A 7403-nucleotide genomic window follows, 5' to 3' on the forward strand; every position below is an offset into this window, starting at 1 on the left:
AGAATAACATAAAGGAACAACATAAGAAAATAATTCACACATAGAGACACCATGATTGGTCGGAGACAAGGGAAAAACCCACTATGGCGAAAACCCTTTCAAATTCTTCTCTGGATCAAATTTTCATAAAATGTTAAACAAAGAGAGAGTACAATGATCCATATCTTCACCGACAAAACTATCTAGCAAAATCAACTAAACAACATCCAATATAGGATCCCAATAATGTTTATAATCAAAATCTTAATTCATAAGTCTATGATTAAATGTCAAACTTTGTGATTGACTGTCGAACTTTGCTATCAATTGTTGAACTCTACGGTTAATTATCGAACTTTGCGGTCAACTGTAAAAATCAAAACCTTAGTTTCCAATCGCATGGAGAGAGTGTATGTGTGTGAAGTTGAAACTCTCCAACAACATGCATGAGTATGTGTGCCTATGGTTGGGACTGAAAATATCTTGTGGCATGCTTGCAGCTAGGAACCAAAAACCCTAATCACACATGCGAGCTTCAGACCCTACAATTTTGGACCTATACGAACCAATCTCAACGAACTACCTCATACCTTTGTGAGCCAAAACAAAGAAAGAATAATGATCGATTATCTACAAATGATGGTCACTTAACTTGTATTTATAGGTATCCATCACACGTGCAAACTTTAGAGCCTACAATTTTGGACTTGTATTAACCAATCTCCGTGAACTACCTTAGACCTATGTGAGCCAAATTAAATAAATAAGAACGATTGATTATCTACAAATGAGGGTCACTTGACTTGTATTTATAGGCATCCAAGGGTGTCTAGATTCTTCTTAGGGTTAACCTGTCCTTTTGTGCACATGTGGGATTCCAAGTTAAAAATACAATTTTCCTTAACCAAAATAAATTCTTCCAAGGGCTAAGAGGGGTCTTTCTTGATGAGGAATGTTTTCCAATGGAGGGAATTTGTCCCTCAGCTACCAAATTAATACTCCCTCTTAGCTAGGGAGAAATTATCGACTGCAACATATGTCTTATCACCAACTATCTCATCACCATCAAATGTCATATATGTTCATCTCTACTCATCTCTTCTCATCCTTGTTCATATCTGCTCATCCCTACTTATCTTTGCTTGTCTTTGTATCTCTAGTCATATATTGAACACTTAGGAATCTAAAAGAAGAAGAATTTAACATTGGAGGGGAGTCCAAGTTACCACCCTCTATCCATAGGGGAGCACATCTCAACCCAAAATCCAATGAAAATGAAGAAGGTCCTATGGGACATGTTATCACCCCAAGAAACTCTCCTAGGTTGTATATCAAAGATGCTCAAGAACATTACAAACTCAACAAAAATGTTGGAAACAGGTGTATGAATGAAAGGAATGATGCATATTCAAGCCAGATAACCACTTCTACTATGCGTAACCCTAGACATGAGTGAACACCCCCAGACTACAAGGCTTTAGACCACCAATTACTCACAGTTTAAGGAATAGGTGAACATGGAGAATACTGACCACAGCAGCAAATGCACAAGACCATGTGATGGCTGGCTGCAACCAGTAGAAAGGTCTATAAATCTATTTCCTAATGCACAGACAGGATGATAGCTCTCTGGCACCAAGAAAACAGAAACCTGCATACACCTTCAATAATACATACTATATTCTAACACAGAGGTGGGATGACAGCCCCTCTAATGCTAAACATCAAGAGCACATGAAAAATGCATAACAGGCACAACCTGGAACAAAGAAGAAGTGGAAAGTGAGCAATTAACAGCAAAAGAAGCTTGCATTAGCTGAAAATGAAGACCAGACGCTGCAGGTATCACAGTAGTTACAGTCTCCAGAAGTTGAACTTTACATCAAAACAATATCCATCAACCCTCATTACATCTTGTTTCTGGGTATATATGGAGGTTGATTACAAAAATATCTGCTATCCTATGCGTGGAGGGGTCATCATGGACCACCTACCACATTAACTATCTGATATGGATCTCTGAAACAAATTGATGCTTCAATGAACAAAATTTGACATTCTCTGGTACTTAGGTGTACTCCTCGAGCAGGTGGAGTGTTGTATGAATAAATCTCCATAACTACTAAAGGTGTTTAACTGCTCAAGGCTGTACTTTCCTTCCTTGGCCGTGTTGTCTCCTGAATGAGGTAGTTGAAGATTAACTGCGCAAGGCGCTAGGTGATCGCCTTCTTCCTTCGGATGCACGGGATAGGCCAAAAACACGATGACTGCATGGGAATGAATGGAGGGTAGGGAATAAATATTAGCCATTGGATGGAACAGACAGAAGGCTGAGATCTCTTAGCAGGCAGCGTCGGGAGGAAACGGAGGCGCAACTGATTGTAAGCCATTATATCTGGCATATGGATGGCAATGATCGGATTACAGGGGCTATCGGGAGGAAATGCAAATGGAGAAACGTGGGCTGTCGGATCGCGATCGGGCAATTCCGACGACTATCGGGTGGTAGAGGTGTGCGAACGTTAACGAGTGGGTGAACAGTGGTTTCATTGGCGGGCGGTATTCCCCGCACCTCCTTTGGAGCTACGGCGGTTTCCGTATGCGGGGGCACAATGCAATAAAATTGCAATGCGTGGCGAATGTGACTCGCGGGAAACCACTTACCCCGCTAGCTATCGCGCGTGCAAGTTAGGGGAGTGGGAGCTGCGTATGCCATCCAATCGCGACGGGTTTTGATCGGATAGTGCGAATGCGACTACAAGAGCTTGCGTGGATGTGATGGGAAAGGGCAGGTTATGGTATGCGGTCACGTTATCAGGGTTTTATAACATTTAAACCAGCACCCAGGAGCTAAGGAAACACGGCTTAATACCAAAATTTGGTGTAAAACAGGGATACTGGGGGCTATGGAGTTATAAGGAGAATGAAGGAGAAAAGGAAGCCAACTGCTGTGAGATTTATTCAAGCACAAAAAAACACTGCCACACCTGCTTTCAATCCATCAAATGTCACAAAATGTAGCAGAGCTAACACTGGCTCCTTCTGGGGATGAGATCCTCCCTGTGAGGTCTCAAGAACCTGCAGATCAATGCCTTTCTAGTTGAAAACAAATTAGCCAAAATTCCTAGTGTTCCATTGGGCATGGAGTCTACTTTGCCTACACAAAACTAATAAAAACAAAATATTTACAACTTTTAAGGCCAAGGACCTTAAACAACATAATTTTTTAGAAAACACCCATTAACTGGGCCATCAAAAACTGCCTCTCCTCCCATACTTTTCAGTATGAAGGTGTTGTTCCCTTGAATCTGAGAAATGATGAAAGGCCCTGTCCAGAAAGCATCAAATTTCCCATGGTTGCCTTTCTTTTCTTTCAATACATCCCATTTCAAAACCAAGTCTCCAACCTAAAAATTATCTGATTTTGTCCCTTTGTCAAAAGCCTGCTTGATCTTCTTCTGATGTGCTGCATCCATTTTAACCATCTGTTCTCTAATCTGATGTACCTCTGCTAAATCAATGATCCTCTTTTCCATTTACTCTTCCTCATTCCACTCTTCTTGGAGGAATTTTGCCACAGGGAGAGTTAACTCAATTGGGAATACAACATCAGTGCCATATACTAGCTTGAAAGGAGAATTCCCTATGGATCTTTTAATGGTCACTCTGTCAGCCCACAGTGCATACTTGAGCTTAGAATCCCAATTCTTTTTATTGTCCTCCAGCAGCTTCTTAATTATCCTTATCAGGATTTTGTTAGAGGACTCTGCTAGACCATTTCCTTGAGGATAATATGAGGTGGAATGAACAAGTTTAATGCCCATTGAATTGCACATATCCACCAATTCTTTTGCCCTAAAGGCTGCTACATTATCTGTGATTAATTTATGTGGAAAACCAAATCTGGTAAAGATATTCTCTGTCAAAAATTTCATAACCACATTATGATCATCCTTTCCGGTAGGGACTGCTTCAATCCACTTAGTAAAATAATCAGTGGCTACTAATATCCATCTGTGCTGACCACTGGAATGTGGATTGATTTCACCAATGAAATCCAAGCCCCACTACTGAAAAGGTCCTTTTGCATGCATTGGTTTTAAGGGCAGGGACTTCAACTGCTACTTTCCTTCAAATATTTGGCACCTGTCACAAGATTTAATAAATGAAAACACATCAGAAAATAAGGAGGGCCAATAGTACCCAGCTCTGAGAATTTTATGGGCAGTGGTCTTCCAATAATGGTGTCCTCCACACATGCTGGATTGAAACTATTGCATGACTTCTATTGACTATTCTCTGTCCAGACACCTCAAAAGCACTCCAGATGGATCCCTCCAGTAGAGCAAATTTTCATTAATGCAATATTTAGCTGCCCTAAGCTTAATAGTTCTGGCTTGACTTTGATTAAATCCTGAAGGGATTTCTAGCTTCAACAAGAAATTAACTATTGCAGAATACCAATCACAAGAAGCTAGATTCTCTGCCACTGACTGCTGTCTCTTTGGTTCAGCTGCCCCCTCTTCTTCATCTGTCTGACCACTTTCTGCAATTGTGCACAGGAAATCAATATCTAATGATCTGCAATTTTCTTCAACCAATAACTTAGAAAGACCCTAACCTCTAACCAACTTAGTGGGCTTCAGTTCTATATTAAATTCAATCAATTTTGCAATCCATTTAGCCCTTCTTCCGTCAGCATCAGGTTGTGTCAATACATCTTTTATTGCAGCAGAGGGTACATATGCAATTATCTGGGAATTCAAAATGTAAACTCTGAAAGATTTCAAGGATTTGATAAGAGCATATGTTTGTTTTTCAATAATATCATACCTCAGTTCAGCATCCCTCAAGTTCTTGCTGAAAAATGCTACTGGATGTTCTGAACCTTCTTCATCTTCCTGTAGTAAAACCGCTGCAATGGTGTCTTCAGAGGAAAATGAGAATACATGGAACTCTTTGCTGTAGTCCAGACTTATTAAAGTGGGAGCCTCCATAATAGCTTTTTTAATGGACTCAAAATATCCTCTTGCTGCATCAGTCCAGCTGACCTCTGACTCCTTCAACATGGAGGTAATATGTTTCATCAGCTCTGCAAAATTTGGTATAAACCTTCTCACAGAATTAATCTTGCCCAGAAAGGACTGAATATCTTTCTTTGATCTTGGGATAGACAAGGCATATATTGCTTTTACTCTTTCTGGGTCAATTTGGACACCTGCAGTAGAAACAACATGTCCTAACAGCTTTCCTTCTTCTAAAGCAAATTGTGATTTTTTAGGATTGACTGAAATCCCAAATCTTCTGCACTTCAGAAACACTTTTTTCAAATGCTGCAAATGATCTTGATGGCTGTTGGAGTATATTGTTATGTCATCAAGGTAGATAAGAACAAATTTAATCCTTCTATCCCACAAATGCTATATCCATAGCTCTCTAAAATTTTGCTCCAACATTCATCAATCCAAAAGGCATCTTGGCATACATAAAAGTGCCCCAAGGAGTGGTGAATGGGGTCTTCTCTTGGTCATCTGGATGCACAGCAATCTGATTAAACCCTGAAAATCCGTCCAGGAAAGACATCGCTTTGGCTCTTGAGACCTTCTATAGCAAATGCTCCATCTTGGGTAAAGGATAGTTGTCTTTCTTTGAGCACTTGTTCAAGTTTTGGAAATCAACACACAGTCTGATTTCTCCACTTTTCTTCCTCACCACTACCAAATTGGCTACCCATTTGGAATATCTAAGAGGAACTATAATCTTGGCAGCCAGCAATTTTTTAATTTCTTTTTCAATTAGAGGAAGAAGCATAGGATTTATTGGTCTCAGCTTCTGTTTGAAAGGAATGGTGTCTTTCTCCAGAGGGATTTTATGTTGGATTATCTTCTTATCATACGTTTTTAGATTACTATACTCCCAGGAAAACACATCAGCAAATTGCTTCATTAATTTGCATTATTCAGAACTTTGGTCAGCAGACAAATGAGTGGACAAATTTATGTTGCTAGGCTGACCTGGACTCCCTATATCATGCTTACAAACTGCAGATTGATCTTATTTCTGGGCAGCCTTGTAAGGCACATCATTTTGGTCAAATAGTCTTTCTAGAGGAATTAAACCCTTAGGAATATGATTACTGGGAAGCTGGACAATGCTATTTTTACCAATTTTATTTCTAAGCTGGGATTGGGGGGCTTCTAACAAGGCTTCATTATCTTGGTCAATTTGCATTTCGGAAAACTCATCAATGACTTGCAGAAACCTATTTAATTCATCATCATCTTCAAAGACTTTCCAATGGTGGACATTGTCAGGCAAGGATGGTCTGTATTTAATTTGGACTTCATAAATCAGTATGGGAGACATGGGAGGGATAAATAGACTAGTAGACATAGCAAGGGAATTAGCAAGCTGATTTTTGGCTCTATGGATATATGAAATACAGAAATTTTCAAAAGAATCTTTGAGTCTCCATACCTCATCTCTGTATGCTTTTAGCCTTGGGTGCTTTGCCTGAAATGTTTTATTTACTTGCTGAATGACCAAATTAGCATCTCCAAACACCTTTATGTTTTTTATTCCTCTGTCTTTTGCTGCGTTAAGGCCCAATAACAGAGCCTCATACTCTGCTATATTGTTTGTAACTTGAAAAGCCAGCTTAAAAGACAGATGCATGCTTTTTTGTTCTGGAGATATCAACGCCACCCCTGCTCCTGCAGTCTCTCTGGAACATGCTCCATCAAAGAACATCTCCCAAACCTGACCTCCTTGCTCTTCTTCGACCTGATTCACTGGTTTCCTGATCTGCATTGAGGCCTTTTGAGATTCTTCTATTTGAGGAATACATGCTCCAAAATCAGTGTCCGCAACATATATGGGATGATTAGTAGGATTCTTCTCATCACTTATTATGTATGCCAACTGTGCTTCTTTGTACAATCTCCTGCTTTCTCCTCCAAAAACTGGGATAGTGGCATAAGATAGATCATTCTGTAATGTTCCACCTAGCCTTTTAATCCATCCTCTCGACAGCAGCATGCCAAACTTGGGACGCACATCTGCTACCACAATATCCATCATCATACTCTTCATGGGAAGCTAAGTTAAGGTAATGGCCAGGTCTTTGATTAATCCTAGGCATTTCACTTTCCTTGAATCAAAAGAGAATAAATCATGATAGGATCTGGTGATATCAAGGCCTAACTCTTCCATGACAGCTTTAGGCATTAAATTGTGGCTGGCCCCTGTGTCTAGCTGATCCAGGTGGATATTGGTGGCCACCTGCCAAGTCCACCTGGACCCCCACCATTGTCTTTCTCAGCATTTTCAGTTTCCTTAATTGTAGCACAACTTACTATTTTTAGCAGTTTTTCGGGTCCTGAACTTCCAGAGCCGTTTTGAGGCCCTAAACGACGTTTTTTTGG

This window comes from Pinus tabuliformis, chromosome 4_2 (assembly GCF_031772625.1).
Source record: "Pinus tabuliformis cultivar Carrire ecotype Pingquan chromosome 4_2, CPIR1, whole genome shotgun sequence".
NCBI classification, from domain to species: Eukaryota; Viridiplantae; Streptophyta; class Pinopsida; order Pinales; family Pinaceae; genus Pinus; species Pinus tabuliformis.